Source organism: Pan troglodytes, chromosome X (genome assembly GCF_028858775.2).
Source record: "Pan troglodytes isolate AG18354 chromosome X, NHGRI_mPanTro3-v2.0_pri, whole genome shotgun sequence".
Lineage (NCBI taxonomy): Eukaryota > Metazoa > Chordata > Mammalia > Primates > Hominidae > Pan > Pan troglodytes.
This window is the reverse complement of record NC_072421.2, coordinates 69595883-69614477: the sequence shown is the minus strand read 5'-3', so window position 1 is coordinate 69614477 and position 18595 is coordinate 69595883.

Genomic DNA, 18595 nt, shown 5'->3' with positions numbered 1-18595 from the left:
GCACCTATGTGTTAACCGTCTTCCCGTCCGTGAACACAGGATGTGTCTCTATTTTTTGGTCTTCTGCGTGTTTCATCAGTGTTTGATCGGTTTCAGTGTGCACACCTTTCACCTCCCTGAATAAACGTATTCCAAGGGTTTTATTCTTGGCCTGATATTCTAAATATGTTGGTTTCCCGGGTGTCTTTTTTCGGATAGTTTGTTGTTCAGGCATAGAAAAGCGAGAGATTTTCGCATGTTGCTTTTCCATTCCGCAACTTTGCTGACTTTGTCTATTGGTTTTGATCGTTTTTTGGTGCAGTGCACATCAGGGTTTTCTCTATGTGACTTCATGCCATCAGCAAGCAGAGATAATTGAGCTTCTTACTGTCTAGTTTGGCGCCTTTTATTTCTTTTTCTTACAATACATGACCAAATCGACACGTGGTTGTGTGTCCCGTGTGTGTGTGTGTGTGCGCGTGCGTGTGCGTGCATGCATGCATGCCCCCACTTGGGAATCAAATTAATCGGGGATGCTCTCCCTTGAGGGAGAAAGGGCTGATTCACATAGTGAAGGCAGTGGTGAAGGATCCGCGAAGGATCCAACGCGTAAAAGCAGGGCTGGGATCTACCTTAAACAAGAGGTATTTTTTCAATTCTAAAACCTAGAAGGGTGTGGAGTGGGACAAACTCTTAGAAATAAAAATTTCTGGCCTGCCAAACCAGCACACCCACATGCCAAACAACCCTCGTGGGCACAGCCACGTGCCGATTTGATCACCTATTTTAAGAAAAGAAATAAAAAGGATTCAAATTGGAAACTAAGAAGCTCAATTTTCTCGGCTTGCAGATGACATGATCTCACCTAGAGAAAACCCTGATATACACTGCACCAAAAAATGGTCAAAACCAATAAACAAACTCAGCAAAGTTACAGAGTGAAAAGCAACATGTGAAAATCACTCGCTTTTCTATGCCCGAACAACAAACTATGCGAAAAAGATACCCGGGAAACCAACATATTTAGAATACCAGGACAAGAATAAAACCCTTGGAACACGTTTATTCAGGGAGGTGAAAGGTGTGCACACTGAAACCAATCAAACACTGATGAAACACGCAGAAGACCAATAAATGCAGACACATCCCGGGTTCATGGACGGGAAGACGGTTAACACGTAGGAGCTACACAAAGCCGTTACACGTTCAATGCAGTGAGTCCCTAGGAAATCGACAATGGTGTTTTTCACAGCACTAGCAGAAACAAACCTAAAACCCCTGCTTCATGACTGTGAGTCTCCCTGCCCATGTTTCTATCAGGTTCTAGCTCTTTGTGTGGAACAGAGGCTTGCAGCTCCTCTGTGAGCCCGGTGCTTCTCATGCATCATGAAGAGGGCCGTCACCAGACACTGAATCTGCCAGCACCTTTATCTTGAACTTCCCAGTCTGCAGAACTGTGGGAAATAAACATTTGTTCTTTAAGCCATCCAGTCTATGGTACTTTGTTATAGCAGCCTGAATCGACTAAGATACTAATCATCAGGGAAATACAAATGAGAACCACAATATCACCTCATGCTTGTTGGGATGGCCACTATTAAGAAAAAAAAAAACCCAGAAACTGAAATCCTTGTATACTACTGGGGATGGTGCACCCATTATTAAAAAAAGTATGGGAATTTCTCCAAAATTTAAAAATAGAATTACTTCAATATGATCCATCAATCCGACTTCTGGGTATATATCCAGAAGACCTGAAAAATGATCTTGAATATGTATTTGCACACCCATATTCATGGCAGTATTATTCACAATAGCCAGGAGGTAGAAACAACCTGACTCTCCATGAATGGATGCATGGATTTTTACAAGGTGGCATATACATCCAATGAACTATTATTTGGCCTTTAAAAAAGGAAATCCTGTCATATGATACAACATGAATGAATCTTCAGGGCATTATGCTAAGTGAAATAAGCCAGTCACAAAAAGAAAAACATTACATGATTATACTTATATGAGGTACTTTTAAAAGTCAAACTCTTAGAAACAAAAAGTAAAAGGGTGATTGCCAGGGGCTGTGGAGGGCCGGGGAAAGGGGAGTTGTTGTTCAGTGGGTATAAATCAGTTTTGCAGGATGAAAATGTTCTAGAGATCAGTTGCACAATAACATTCACGTAGGTAACACTACTGTACTGTATACTTAAAAATGATTATGATGGTATGTTTTATGTTACTTTTTACCACAATCAAAAAAGTTCTATCCAGAGAAATTAGGCAAGAAAAAATACCAAAGTGCGTTCAAAGTAGTAAGGGAGATGTAAAATTATCTCTATTCACAGATGACACAATTCTATATATAGAAAACCTGAAAGAATCTTCAAAACCATTACTAAAGCTAATGAACAAGTTAATACACAAATTCAACGAGGTTGCAGAGAATAGGATGGATCAAAAGGCAAAAATTATTAAAAAATACTGTGTGATTCCATTTATATGAGGTACCTAGAGTAATCAAATTCATATCAACAGAAAGTAGAATGCTCTGTTCCAGCATCTGAGTGGGGGAAGAGAAAATGCGGGATTATTTCATGGGTACATAGTTTCTGATTGGGAAGATGAAACAACTTGTAGAGATAGATAGTGGTGACGGTTGTACAGCAATGGGAATGTAGTTAATACTACTAAACTGTATGCTTAACAATAGTTAAAATTGTAAACTTCTTTGTAACAAGAAAACAGATTTACTGATTTTAAGAGGAAAGACACTATTTTGTTTTGAAAAAGACAGGAAAGCTAGCCTGAGTACACGTCTGAAATACTCAGAAAAATCCTACTCATATCTTTAGTATGTTCCAATAATTTGTTTAAACAACATACTAAAAGTTGATAAATATTTTTATAATTCTAAAAGTCTCACAGTTGTTGTACAATGCAAATCACCCACAAACTATTATTTAGCTCATGGCAATTTTGTGAGAATATGATTTATAAAAGATTTAGCGTTTCTCACAAAAATCACATCAAGAAATACATATTTACAAAACCAAATACATTATACAAAAACCTATCATGTTATTCAGTAAATGTGTTTTTAAATAATTAAAAAGTTTATTCGGCTGGGCTCGGTGGCTCACGCCTGTAATCCCAGCACTTTGGGAAGCTGAGGCGGGTGGATCACCTGAGGTCAGGAGTTCAAAACCAGCCTGGCCAAGATGGTGAAACCTAGCCTCTACTAAAAATACAAAAATTAGGGGGCCGTGGTGGCAGGCGCCTGTAACCCCAGCTACTTGGGAGACTGAGGCAAAAGAATCACTTGAACCCAGGAAGCAGAGGTTGGGGTGAGCTGAGATCGCACCACTGCACTCCAGCTTGGGCAACAGAGTGAGACTCCATCTCAAATAAAAAATAAAAATAAAAAGTTTATTCAACTGTAGTCCAAACTTGGAAAAGAATATTACATTATCACACACGTACTATCTCTACAAAAGTTGCTTACCACATTTATATAATATAGCCAGACAACTGTAAAATGTGTTCAATATCTTTTAGTGTTACTATGTTTCTATGCTTACGGGAATGAATAATGCAATCTGCCTAATTTAAGTGAAATTTAAATGATGGCACTTAAAAATTATAGTATCTTAAAAAAACACAATGAAAGAAGTTTTGGTTTCTGGTTCCGAAATGGTGGCATAGGTGGAAGCTGGCTTCACTCCACCTCACAGAAAAACAAAAACAAATATACGACGCCAAGATTATCACCTGCAATATCCCTCAACTCAACTATGAGGATGAGTCAGTTCCCAGGGCCACAGAGAAGTGAAAACACTCCAAGCAAACAAAAAGAGAATTGGATTTCCATATCTGCAACACCCTCCCCGTGAATCTGCTTGGCACCACGTGTGCGGAAAATTTCCCTTGAGTCATGGTTTCTACACTGGAAGAAGTGATATTGAGGTGAACGGTCAGCTTCCGCACCATCTTGGGTTCCCTGGCAGGAGACCTGTTCCTGACTCAACCCATGGGAAGCATCGTGAGTGCCTGAAGGGAGAAATGTCCCTGAGGACCGTCAGAGACAAAACGGGGAGGCAGAACTATCATCCTCAACCCAGGAAACTCTGCTCTGTAACTCAGCCAAAGGAGATGCCAAATCAGAGTGGCTGTTCAGCAGCGCCACACTGTAGGTGGTATGTTCCACAGGCCTCCTGGACTCGGACCCTTAGCCAGCTTTTCTACACTGCCAAGATACCATCTTTTGGACCTCCCCCATTCTGGATGGGCAGCACTCTCTTCATTTGCTTGAGACAAAGTAGATGGGCTTAAGGCACCATCTAATGCTGTAAAGGTGTGTTTATTTTGCTGCTAGTGGCCTGGCAGAAAAAAATAAGACATTCAACAGGTAAATTACACAGAATCTCTAAGCAAACATAAAGATCCAAACAAGCCAGACAGAGGAGACTGGAATAAATAGCAAATCCTTTAGGTATTTTATTTTATTTGTAGCTGTTGTGGATGAAATTACATTCTTGATTTCTTTTTCAGATTGTTCACTGTTGGCATATAGAAATGCTATTGATTTATGTGTGTTGATTTTGTATCCCGCAACTTACGTGAATTTGTTCATCAGTTCGAATAGTTTATTGGTGGAGTCTTTAGGTTTTTGCAAATACATGATCATGTCATCTGCAAACAAGTAGAAGGATAATCACTAGAGGGTGGAAAGGGTAATGAGGTGTGAGGGAGAGTTGGGGATCTGTATGTTCCTTCTATACTCAGTTTTGGGAGGGCTTTCACCATAAAGGAATTTCAAATTTTATCAAATGCTTTTTACAGCATCAATTGAAATGATCATATGGTTGTTATCCTTCATTCTGTTGATATAGTGTTTCGCATTGATTGATTTGCATATGTTGAACCGTCCTTGGATCCCAGGGATAAATCCCACTTGGTCATGATGATGACTGAACACCTTTCCTCTAAGATTTGGAACACAACAAGATGCCCACATTCACCCCTTTTTTTCAACATGGTACTGGAAGTCCTACCTAGAGCAATCAGACAAGAGAAAGAAATAGAAGGCATCCAAAGATCAGATGGTTGTAGATGTGTGGTGTTGTTTCTGAGGCCTCTGTTCTGTTCCATTGGTCTATATATCTGTTTTGGTACCAGGACCATGCTGTTTTGGTTACTGTAGCCTTGTAGTATAGTTTGAAGCCAGGTAGCATAATGCCTCCAGCTTTGTTCTTTTTGCCTAGGATTTTCTTGGCTATGTGGGCTCTTTTTTGGTTCCATACTAATGTTAAGGTAGTTTTTTCCAATTCTGTGAAGAAAGTCAGTGGTAGCTTGATGGGAATAGCATTGAAGCTATAAATTACTTTTGGCAGTATGGCCATTTTCACAATATTGATTCTTCCTATCCATGAGCATGGAGTGTTCTTCCATTTGTTCGTGTCCTCTTTTATTTCATTGAGCAGTGGTTTGTAGTTCTCCTTAAAGAGGTCCTTCACATCCCTTGTAAGTTGGATTCCTAGGTATTTTATTCTCTTTGTAGTAATTGTGAATGGGAGTTCACTCATGATTTGGCTCTCTGTTTGTCTATATTGGTGTATAGGAATGCTTGATTTTTGCACACTGATTTTGTATCCTGAGACTTTGCTGAAGTTGCTTATCAGCTTAAGGAGATTCTGGACTGAGATGATGGGGTTTTCTAAATATACAATCATGTCATCTGCAAACAGAGACAATTTGACTTCCTCTTTTCCTAATTGAATACCCTTTATTTCTTTCTCTTGCCTGATTGCCCTGGCCAGAACTTCCAACACTATGTTGAATAGAAGTGGTGAGAAAGGGCATCTTTGTCTTGTGCCAGTTTTCAAAGGGAATGCTTCCAGTTTTTGCCCATTCAGTACGATATTGGCTGTGGGTTTGTCATAAATAACTCATTATTTTGAGATACGTTCCATCAATTCCTAGTTTATTGAGAGTTTTTAGCATGAAGGGCTGTTGAATTTTGTCTAAGGCCTTTTCTGCATCTATTGAGATAATCATGTGGTTTTTATCTTTGATTCTGTTTATGTGATGGATTACCTTCATTGCTTTGTGTACATTGAACCACCCTTGCATCCCAGAGAGGAAGCCGACTTGATCATGGTGGATAAGCTTTTTGATGTGCTGCTGGATTCGGTTTGCTAGTATTTTACTGAGGATTTTCGCATAGATGTTCATCAGGGATATTGGCCTAAAATTATCTTTTTTTTATTGTGTCTCTACCAGGCTTTGGTATCAGAATGATGCTAGCCTCATAAAATGAGTTAGAGAGGATTCCCTCCTTTTCTATTGATTGAAATGGTTTCAGAAGGAATGGTACCAGCTCCTCTTTGTACCTCTGGTATGGGGAAAGGATTCCCTGTTTAATAAATGGTGCTGGGAAAACTGGCTAGCCATATGTAGAAAGCTGAAACTGGATCCCTTCCTTACACCTTATACAAAAATTAATTCAAGATGGATTAAAGACTTACATGTTAGACCTAAAACCATAAAAACCCTAGAAGAAAACCTAGGCATTACCATTCAGGACATAGGCATGGGCAAGGACTTCATGTCCAAAACACCAAAAGCAATGGCAACAAAAGCCAAAATAGACAAATGGGATCTAATTAAACTAAAGAGCTTCTGCACAGCAAAAGGAACTATCATCAGAGTGAACAGGCAACCTACAGAATGGGAGAAAATCTTTGCAATCTACCCATCTGACAAAGGGTTAATATCCAGAATCTACAAAGAAATTAAGCAAATTTACAAGAAAAAAACAAACAACCCTATCAAAAAGTAGGGAAAGGATATGAGCAGACACTTCTCAAAAGAAGACATTTATGCAGCCAACAGACACATGGAAAATTGCTCATCATCACTGGTCATCAGAGAAACGCAAATGAAAACCACAATGAGATAACATCTCATGCCAGTTAGAATGGCGATCATTAAAAAGGCAGGAAACAACAGGTGCTGGAGAGGATGTGGAGAAATAGGAACACTTTTACACTGTTAGTGGGAGTGTAAATTAGTTCAACCATTGTGGAAGACAGTGTGGTGATTCCTCAAGGATCTAGAACTAGAAATACCATTTGACCTAGCAATCCCATTACTGGGCATATACCCAAAGGATTAGAAATCATGCTACTATAAAGACACACGCACACGTATGTTTACAGCTGCACTATTCACAATAGCAAGGACTTGGAACCAACCCAAATGTCCATTAATGATAGACTGGATTAAGAAAATGTGGCACATATACACCATGGAATACTATGCAGCCATAAAAAGATGAGTTCATGTCCTTTGCAGGGACATGGATGAAGCTGGAAACCATCATTCTAAGAAAACTATCACAAGGACAGAAAAACAAACACCGCATGCTCTCACTCATAAGTGGGAGTTGAACAATGAGAACACATAGACTCAGGGTGGGAACATCACACACCAGGGCCTGTCGGGGGGTGGGGGTTTGGGGGAGGGATGGCATTAGGAGAAATACCTAATGTAGATGACGAGTTGATGGGTGCAGCAAACCAACATGGCACATGTATACCTATGTAACAAACCTGGATGTTGTGCACATATACCCCAGAACTTAAAGTATAAATATGTATATATATGTATAAATATGTATATATATATATGAAAAAAAGGAATCCAAATTAGAAAGAAGTCAAATTATCAATGTATTGTTGAATTTGGTTTCTAGTATTTTGCTGAAGATTTTTGCATCAATATTCATGAGAGAAATTGGCCTGCAGCTTTCTTTTTTATTTCTTTAACTTGTCTTTGTCTGTTTTTTTGGTATCAGAGCAATCCTGGCCTCGTAGAATGAGTTTGAAAGTATCCCCTCTTCCGCTGTTTTTCAGAACAGTTTGAGTAGGATTAGTATTAGTTCTTCTTGACATTTTTGTTCCTTTTTGATGTAGGTGCTTTTAGATATACACTTCTCTCTTAGTACTGCTTTTGCTGTATCCCGTAGTTTGGGTATATTGTATTTTCATCATCATTCGTTTCAAGAAATTTTAAATTTCCTTCTTAATTTCTTCACTGACCCATTGGCCATTCAGGAGCATACTGTTTAATTTCCATGTATTTGTATAGTTTCTAAAATGCCTGTAGTTATTTATCTCTAGTTTTATTCCATTGTGGTCAGAGAAGATGTCTGATATTATTTCAATTTTTGAATGTTTTAAGACTGTGACCTCACCTGGTCTATCCTTAAGAATGATCCATGTGCTGAGGAAAATAATATGTTTTCTGCAGCCATTAGATGAAATGTTCTATAAATATCTATTACATCCACTTGCCCTATAGTGCAGATTAAGTCTGAGGTTTCTTTGTTGATTTCCTGTCTGGAAGATCTCTCTAATGCTGAAAGTGGGATGTTGAAGTCTCCAGCTATTATTGTATTGGGGTCTATTCCTCTCTTTAGCTCTAGTAATATTTGCTTTATATATCTGGGTGCTCCAGTGTTGGGTGCATATATATTTACCATTGTTGTATTCTCTTGCTCAATTGACACCTCTATCATTATATAATGACCTTCTTTATCTCTTCTTATAGTCTTTGTCTTGAAATCTATCTTATCTAACATAAGTATAGCTACATGTTCTCTTTTTTTGGTTTCCATTGGCATGGAAGATTTCTTTCCTTCCCTTTATTTTCAGTTTATGTTTGTCTTTATGGTTGATGTGTGCTTCTTATAGAAAACAGATCATTGGGTCTTTTTAAAATAATTATTCAGCTACTCTATGTCATTTGATTGAAGACCTGAACCCAGCACTGCACTGGGTCTCACCCATTACCTAGCTGTAACCAATACCTGACTACTGCCTATGTTCATTCAAGGCCCTAAGACTCTACAGTCAGCAGGTGGCAAAGCCAGCCAGGCCTGTGTCTTTCCCTTCAGGGTGGCGAGTTCCCCCAGATCCCAGGTGGGTCCAGAGATGCCCTCTGGGAGCCAGGGACCAGAGTTAAAAACCTTAGAAATCTACCTTGTGCTCTACACTATTGCAGCTAAGCTGCCACTCAACCCACAAGACAAAGTCCTTCCCACTCTTCCCCACCCTTTCCACAGGCAGAGAAGCCTCTCGCTGTGGCCACCACAACTGCAGGCCCTCAGAGACTATTGCCAGGCTACTGCCTGTGTTCACTTAAGACTGAAGGGTTCCTCAGTCATCTGTGGTGAATGCTGCCAGGCCTGGGACTCACCCTTCAGGGCAGTGGGCTCTCCTCTGGCCCAGGGGAGGTCCAAAAGTCCCATGCAAGAACCAGGACCTAAACTCAGGGACCCCAAGAGCTCACTTGCTGCTCTGCCTTACTGTGGCCAAGCTGACATCTAAGGTGCAAGACAAATTCCCCTTTACTCTTGCCTCTGCTATTCTCCCAGAGAAACTATCTCTGCCCATAGTCACCACAGCTGGGAATGTGCTGGATCTCCCCTGAAGCCAACATGTCTTAGAGTTTCACCCAGGGCCCGTGGTAAACTACCTGGGTATCATTGCAGGTTGCTCAGGGCCCAAGGGCTCTTTAGTCAGCAGGTGATGAATTCTGTCAGGTCTGAGTCCTTCCCTTCAAGGCAGCAGATTCCCTTCTGGTCCAGGGTGTGTCTAGAAATGTCATCCATGAGCTAGACCCTGAAATGGGGGCCTCAGGACTCTGCCCAATGCTGTATCCTACTGTGACTAAGTTGGTGTCCAAGATGCAACACAAAGTCTTCTTTATGCTTCCCTCTCCTCTCCTCAAGTGAAGGAAGGAGTCTCTCCTGGAACTCTGAGCTGTGCTGCTGGGGTTAGGGGAGCCGTGGTGCATGCATTCTCTCAGCCACCTTGCCTGGTGTCTCACTAGGTCATGGGCTCCCTACATTCTCTTACTCTGAGCCCAGCACAGCACTATGAGTTGCAGTCCTTGTATCCTAGACAACCTCTCAAGTTTATTTAGAAACCCAGATCCTGCAGTGGTGAGGCTTCCCATAACCCAAGTTCTGACCTCTGTGGTGTATAAATCGCCTCTGGCTAGGGCTGGTCTAAATGCTCCCTCTGTGGGCAGGCATCAGCCGACTTCCGACCAGTTTTGCTTTCTGCTGTGACAGGGCAGCACTGAGTTCAATGCACATCCCATAGGCACTAGATCATGCTGAGCAATCCTTTAATTAAACAGCAGAAAAACACACAAAAAATTAATGTGCTATGAAATTTGATTTGCTAGTACTTTGTTGAGGATTTTTGCTTCTATGTTCATCAGGCATATGGGCCTATAATTTTCTTGTAGTCTGGCTACAAGAAATCCTCGTCTGGCTATGGAATTAGGGTAATGCTGGCCTTGTAAAATGAGTTTGGAAGTATTCTTAATTTTTCAGTTTATTGGATGAGTTTGAGAAGGATTGATCTTTTTTTATTATACTTTAAGTTTTACGGTACATGTGCACAATGTGCAGGCTTGTTACATATGTATACATGTGCCATGCTGGTGTGCTGCACCCATTAACTCGTCATTTAGCATTAGGTATATCTCCTAATGCTATCCCTCCCCCTCCCCGCACCTCACAACAGTCCCCAGAGTGTGATGTTCCCCTTCCTGTGTCCATGTGTTCTCTTTGTTCAATTCCCATCTATGAGTGAGAACATGCGGTGTTTGGTTTTTTGTCCTTGAGATTGTTTGCTGAGAATAATGATTTCCAATTTCATCCATGTCCCTACAAAGGACATGAACTCATCATTTTTTATGGCTGCATAGTATTCCCGTGGTGTATATGTGCCAAATTTTCTTAATCCAGTCTATCATTGTTGGACATTTGGGTTGGTTCCAAGTCTTTGCTATTGTGAATGGTGCTGCAATAAACATACGCGTGCATGTGTCTTTATAGCAGCAAGATTTATAATCCTTTGGGTATATACCCAGTAATGGGATGGCTGGGTCAAATGGTATTTCTAGTTCTAGATCCCTGAGGAATCGCCACACTGACTTCCACAATGGTTGAACTAGTTTACAGTCCCACCAACAGTGTAAAAATGTTCCTATTTCTCCACATCCTCTCCAGCACCTGTTGTTTCCTGACTTTTTAATGATTGTCATTCTAACTGGTGTGAGATGGTATCTCACTGTGGTTTTGATTTGCATTTCTCTGATGGCCAGTGATGATGAGCATTTTTTCATGTGTCTTTTGGCTGCTTAAATGTCTTCTTTTGAGAAGTGTCTGTTCCTATCCTTTGCCCACTTTTTGGTGGGGTTGTTTGTTTTTCTCTTGTAAATTTGTTTGAGTTCATTGTAGATTCGGGATATTAGCCCTTTGTCAGATGAGTAGGTTGCAAAAATTTTCTCCCATTTTGTAGGTTGCCTGTTCGCTCTGATGGTATTTTCTTTTGCTGTGCAGAAGCTCTTTAGATTACTTAGATCCCATTTGTCAATTTTGGCTTTTGTTGCCATTGCTTTTGGTGTTTTAGACATGAAGTCCTTGCCCATGCCTATGCCTGAATGGTAATGCCTAGCATTTCTTCTGGGGTTTTTATGGTTTTAGGTCTAACATTTAAGTCTTTAATCCATCTTGAATTGATTTTTGTATAAGGTGTAAGGAAGGGATCCAGTTTCAGCTTTCTACCTATGGCTAGCCAGTTTTCCCAGCACCATTTATTAAATAGGGAATCCTTTCCCCATTGCTTGCTTTTCTCAGGTTTGTCAAAGATCACATAATTGTAGATGTGCGGCATTATTTCTGAGGGCTCTGTTCTGTTCCATTGATCTATATCTCTGTTTTGGTACCAGTACCATGCTGTTTTGGTTACAGTAGCCTTGTAGTATAGTTTGAAGTCAGGTAGCTTGATGCCTCCGGCTTTGTTCTTTTGGCTTAGGATTGACTTGGCGATGCGGGCTCTTTTTTGGTTCCATATGAAATTTAAAGTAGTTTTTTCCAATTCTGTGAAGAAAGTCATTGGTAGCTTGATGGGGATGGCATTGAATCTATAAATTACCTTGGGCAGTATGGCCATTTTCATGACATTGATTCTTCCTACCCATGAGCATGGAATGTTCTTCCATTTGTTTGTATCCTCTTTTATTTCATTGAGCAGTGGTTTGTAGTTCTCCTTGAAGAAGTCCTTCATGTCCCTTGTAAGTTGGATTCCTAAGTATTTTATTCTCTTTGAAAAACCACAAAGATGGGGAAAAAACAGAGCAGAAAAACTGGAAACTCTAAAAAGCAGAGCACCTCTCCTCCTCCAAAGGAACGCAGTTCCTCACCAGCAATAGAACACAGCTGGATGGAGAATGACTTTGATGAGTTGAGAAAAGAAGGCTTCAGATGATCAAACTACTCTGAGCTACAGGAGAAAATTCAAACCAAAGGCAAAGAAGTTGAAAACTTTGAAAAAAATTTAGATGAATGTATAACTAGAATAACCGATACAGAGAAGTGCTTAAAGGAGCTGATGGAGCTGAAAGCCAAGGCTCAAGAACTACGTGAAGAATGCAGAAGCCTCAGGAGCCGATGTGATCAACTGGAAGAAAGGGTATCAGTGATGGAAGATGAAATGAATGAAATGGAGTGAGAAGGGAAGTTTAGAGAAAAAAGAATAAAAAGAAATGAACAAAGCCTCCAAGAAATATGGGACTATATGAAAAGACCAAATCTACGTCTGATTGGTGTACCTGAAAGTGACAGGGAGAATGGAACCAAGTTGGAAAACACTCTGCAGGATATTATCCAGGAGAACTTCTCCGATCTAGCAAGGCAGGCCAACATTCAGATTCAGGAATTACAGAGAACACCACAAAGATACTCCTCGAGAAGAGCAACTCCAAGACACATAATCGTCAGATTCACCAAAGTTGAAATGAAGGAAAAGATGTTAAGGGCAGCCAGACAGAAAGGTCGGGTTACCCACAAAGGGAAGCCCATCAGACTAACAGCGGATCTCTCGGCAGAAACTCTACAAGCCAGAAGAGAGAGGGGGCCAATATTCAACATTCTTAAAGAAAAGAATTTTCAACCCAGAATTTCATATCCAGCCAAACTAAGCTTCATAAGTGAAGGAGAAATAAAATCCTTTACAGACAAGCAAATGCTGAGAGATTTTGTCACCACCAGGTCTGCCCTAAAAGAGCTCCTGAAGGAAGCACTAAACATGGAAAGGCACAACCGGTACCAGCCACTGCAAAATCATGCCAAAATATAAAGACTATCGAGACTAGGAAGAAACTGCATCAACTAATGAGCAAAATAACCAGCTAACATCATAATGACAGGACCAAATTCACACATAACAATATTAACTTTAAATGTAAATGGACTTAATGCTCCAATTAAAGGACACAGACTGGCAAATTGGATAAAGAGTCAAGACCCATCAGTGTGCTGTATTCAGGAAACCCATCTCACATGCAGAGACACACATAGGCTCAAAATAAAAGGATGGAGGAAGATCTACCAAGCAAATGGAAAACAAAAAAAGGCAGGGGTTGCAATCCTAGTCTCTGATCAAACAGACTTTAAACCAACAAAGATCAAAAGAGACAAAGAAGGCCATTACATAATGGTAAAGGGATCAATTCAACAAGAAGAGCTAACTATCCTAAATATATATGCACCCAATACAGGAGCACCCAGATTCATAAAGCAAGTCCTGAGTGACCTACAAAGAGACTTAGACTCCCACACAATAATAATGGGAGACTTTTACACCCCACTGTCAACATTAGACAGATCAACGAGACAGAAAGTTAACAAGGATACCCAGGAATTGAACTCGGCTCTGCACCAAGCGGACCTAATAGACATCTACAGAACTCTCCACCCCAAATCAACAGAATATACATTTTTTTCAGCACCACACCACACCTATTCCAAAATTGACCACATACTTGGAAGTAAAGCACTCCTCAGCAAATGTAAAAGAACAGAAATTATAACAAACTGTCTCTCAGACCACAGTGCAATCAAACTAGAACTCAGGATTAAGAAACTCACTCAAAACCGCTCAACTACATGGAAACTAAACAACCTGCTCCTGAATGACTACTGGGTACATAATGAAATGAAGGCAGAAATAAAGATGTTCTTTGAAACCAACGAGAACAAAGACACAACATACCAGAATCTCTGGGACACATTCAAAGCAGCGTGTAGAGGGAAATTTATAGCACTAAATGCCCACAAGAGAAAGCAGGAAATATCCAAAATTGACACCCTAACATCACAATTAAAAGAACTAGAAAAGCAAGAGCAAAAACATTCAAAAGCTAGCAGAAGGCAAGAAATAACTAAAATCAGAGCAGAACAGAAGGAAATAGAGACAAAAAAAACCCTTCAAAAAATTAATGAATCCAGGAGCTGATTTTTTGAAAGGATCAACAAAATTGATAGACTTCTAGCAAGACTAATATAGAAAAAAAGAGAGAAGAATCAAATAGACGCAATAAAAAATGATAAAGGGGATATCACCACCAATCTCACAGAAATACAAACTACCATTGGGGAATACTACAAACACCTCTACGCAAATAAACTAGAAAATCTAGAAGAAATGGATAAATTCCTCGACACATACACTCTCCCAAGACTAAACCAGGAAGAAGTTGAATCTCTGAATAGATCAAACAGGATCTGAAATTGTGGCAATAATCAATAGCTTACCAACCAAAAACAGTGCAGGTCCAGATGGATTCACAGCCGAATTCTACCAGAGGTACAAGGAGGAACTGGTACCATTCCTTCTGAAACTATTCCAATCAATAGAAAAAGAGGGAATCCTCCCTAACTCATTTTATGAGGCCAGCATCATCCTGATACCAAAGCCGGGCAGAGACACAACCAAAAAAGAGAATTTTAGACCAACATCCTTGATGAACATTGATGCAAAAATCCTCAATAAAATACTGGCAAACCGAATCCAGCAGCACATCAAAAAGCTTATCCAACATGATCAAGTGGGCTTCATCCCTGGGATGCAAGGTTGGTTCAATATACGCAAATCAATAAATGTAATACAGCATATAAACAGAACCAAAGACAAAAACCACATGATTATCTCAATAGATGCAGAAAGGCCTTTGACAAAATTCAACAAGGCTTCATACTAAAAACTCTCAATAAATTAGGTATTGATGGGACGTATCTCAAAATAATAAGAGCTATCTATGACAAACCCACAGCCAATATCATACTGAATGGGCAAACACTGGAAGCATTCCCTTTGAAAACTGGCACAAGACAGGGATGCCTTCTCTCACCACTCCTATTCAACATAGTGTTGGAAGTTCTGGTCAGGACAATTAGGCAAGAGAAGGAAATAAAGGGTATTCAATTAGGAAAAGAGGAAGCCAAATTGTCCCTTTTTGCAGATGACATGATTGTATATCTAGAAAACCCCATTGTCTCAGCCCAAAATCTCCTTAAGCTGATAAGCAACTTCAGCAGTCTCAGGATACAAAATCAATGTACAAAAATCACAAGCATTCTTATACACCAATAACAGAAAAACAGAGAGCCAAATCATGAGTGAACTCCCATTCACAATTGATTCTTCACTTTTTATCTTTCGTGTATCTGCTATAGATTTCTGTTTTATGAATACCATGAGGCTTACATAAAATATCTTATGGTTATAACAGACTATTCTGAGCTGATAACAACTTAACTTTGATTACACACAAAAACTACAATTATGCTCCTTAACTCCCCGTATATTTTATGTTTTTGATGTCACTATTTACATCTTTTTTATATTCCATATCCCTTAACACATTTTTGTAGCTATACTTTCGCAAATAGTTTTGTCTTTTAACCTTCATACTAAAGATATAAGTGATTTATACATCATCATTACAATGAGTATTCTGGGTTTGAACATGTACTTATTTTACTCATAAATTTTCTTCTTTCATATTTTCTTATTACCAATTAACATCCTTTTCTTGGCCAGGTGCGATGGCTCGTGCGTGTAGTCCCAGCACTTTGGGAGGCTGAGGCAGGCTGATCACTTGAGCTCAGGAGTTGGAGACCAGCCTGGGCAACATAGTGAAACACTGTCTCCACACAAAATAGAAACAAACAAAAAAATTAGCTGGGCATGGCAGTGCATGCCTGCAGTCCCAGCTTCTTGGGAGGCTCATGTAGGAGGTTTACTTGAGCCTGGGAAGTCGAGGTTGCAGTGAGCCACGATCACACCACTGCACTCCAGTCCAGGTGACAGAGTGAGATCCTGTCTCAAAACAAACAAAGAAACATACAAAAAACAAAACCCAAATAACAAACAAACTCAAAACCAAAGCGTTTTCTCTCAGCTTGAAGAATTCCCTCTAGCATTCCTTGTAATGCAGTGAACTACTTTAGGAAGATTATTTTTAATTCCTTCTTAGAAAGTTTCTAAATCTCTCTTCTTTAGGGTTGATCAGTGAAGCTTTACTTTGTTCCTTTGGTAGTGTCATGTTTCCCTGATTGATTGTGACCTTTGTGGCTGTACATTGGCATCTGTGCATTTAAAGAAGCAGGGACTTGGGCCAGGCGCGGTGGTTCATGCCTGTAATCCCAGCACTTTGGGGGGCAGAGGTGGGTGGATCACTTGAGGTCAGGAGCTCGGGACCAGCCTGGCCAACATGGTGAAACCCCGTCTCTACTAAAAATACAAAAAGTTAGCTGGGCGTGGTGGTGGGCGCCTGTAGTCCCAGCTACTCAGGATTCTGAAGCAGGAGAATCACTGGAACCCGGGAGGCGGAGGTTATAGTGAGCTGAGATTGTGCCATTGCACTCCAACCGGAGCAACAATAGCTGCGGTTAGGAATAAACAACAATAGCTCCATTAGGAAAAAAAAAAAAAAAGCAAAAAGAAAAACCAAAAAAGAAGTGGGGACTTGCTCCAGTGCTTGATGACTGGCTCTGGCTGGGAAAGCCCTTCACGGTTCAGTCCATCCAGAGATTCTGGGAAGACCATCTGGCATGGTGCATGGATAGACTTGCTGCTGGATTTCTTGGGAAAGCTGGCTTGGTGAGCAGGTAGGGTGGAGCTGGAACCTGAGTTCATGGATTTGGGCCTGGGTCCTGGTGCCATGGGGACCAACCTGGCTATTGGGGCCAGTCTTGCCCTGGCGTGGGCCTGAAGCCCGAGGCCATGTGGGTCAGACTTCCTCTTAGCCTGTCTGGCGCCTGGCATGGGCCTGGAGCCTGAGTCTGAGAGGGCCAGCCTGGGGTCTGAGGCCAAAGGTGCTAGTGTGGCACTGGGCAAGCCTGGAGCCTTTAATCCTTGGGGGCTGGCCTGGAAGCTGGCTTTGTAGGTTCTGGCCTGGTGCTTGAGGTCACAGGGGTCAGCCTGGGGCTGGAGTGGGTACAGAGACTAGGTCTGTGGGTGCCAGCCTGAAGTCTGAAACTACAGAAGCCGGCCTATCATTGAAGCAGACCAGGTCGAGGGTCACAGGGGTTGTCCTGACACTGAGGAGGATCTGGAAGCTGGGTCCACATGTCCAGGCCTGAAGTCTGGGGCTGTAGGGACTGGTCTGCAGGTGATGTCTGCATGTGTCAGCCTGGAGTCTGGGGCTCTGGAGGCTGGCTTGGAATCTAAGGCTGTAGGGCCACCTTGGCCCCATGGCAGGGCTGGTGGCTCATTCCATGGGTGCCAGCCCAGAGCCTGGGGCTGTGAGGCTAGCCTTGCCCCAACGCAGGCTTGGTTCATGGGTGTACCCAGAGTCTAGGGCTGAGGGAGCGGCCTGGCCATGGGACCAGTCTGGAGCCTGGGAAAACCAGGGCCTGCCTGGTGATGAGGTGGGCCTGGAGCCCGAGACTGTGGGGGCTGGACCGGCACTGGGGTGGAGCTGAAGACAGGGTGGGTGGGTGACCTGGAGCCTGGGACTGCAAGGACAAGCCTGGAGCCTGAGTCTGTGGGGGTCAGCCTATGCTAAATTGATTTACAACAAGAGCGCCAAGGCCATTCGATGGGGGAAAGAATCGTTTCTTAAAGAAATGGTGCTAGGATAACTGGTTATCCACATGCCAAAGAATGAAGTTGGACCCCTACTTCATACCATATACCATATACAAAAATTAACTCAAAATGAATCAAAAACATAAATGTAAGTGTTAAAATTAATACTTTTAGAATAAAACACAGGGGTAAGTCATGTCTTTGTATTTGGCATTAGATTCTTAGAGTATGACACCCAAAGCACAGGCAACAAAACTAAAAATGATAAATGGGGCTTCACTGAAATTGAAAACTTTTGTGGATCAGTGGACATTGTCAAGAAAGTGAAAAGATAACAGAATGGGAGAAAAACCTTTGCCAATCATGTATCTGATCATGTAACATCCGGAAGATATTAAAACTTACAAAAAACCCGTCAAGAAAAGGCAACCCCATTTTTGAAATAAGCAAAGGATTTAATAGACATGTCTCCAATGGAGATACACAAATAGTTAAGAAATGCATGTAAAGATACTCAACATCATTAGCTATTAGGAAAATGCAAATCAAAACAATAAGGTACTATTCCACGTCTACCGGGATGGTCATACTTTTTTCAAGATGGGCAATAAGAATTGTTGAATAGGATGTGGAGAAATTAGAACTTTCATACATGGCTGATGGGA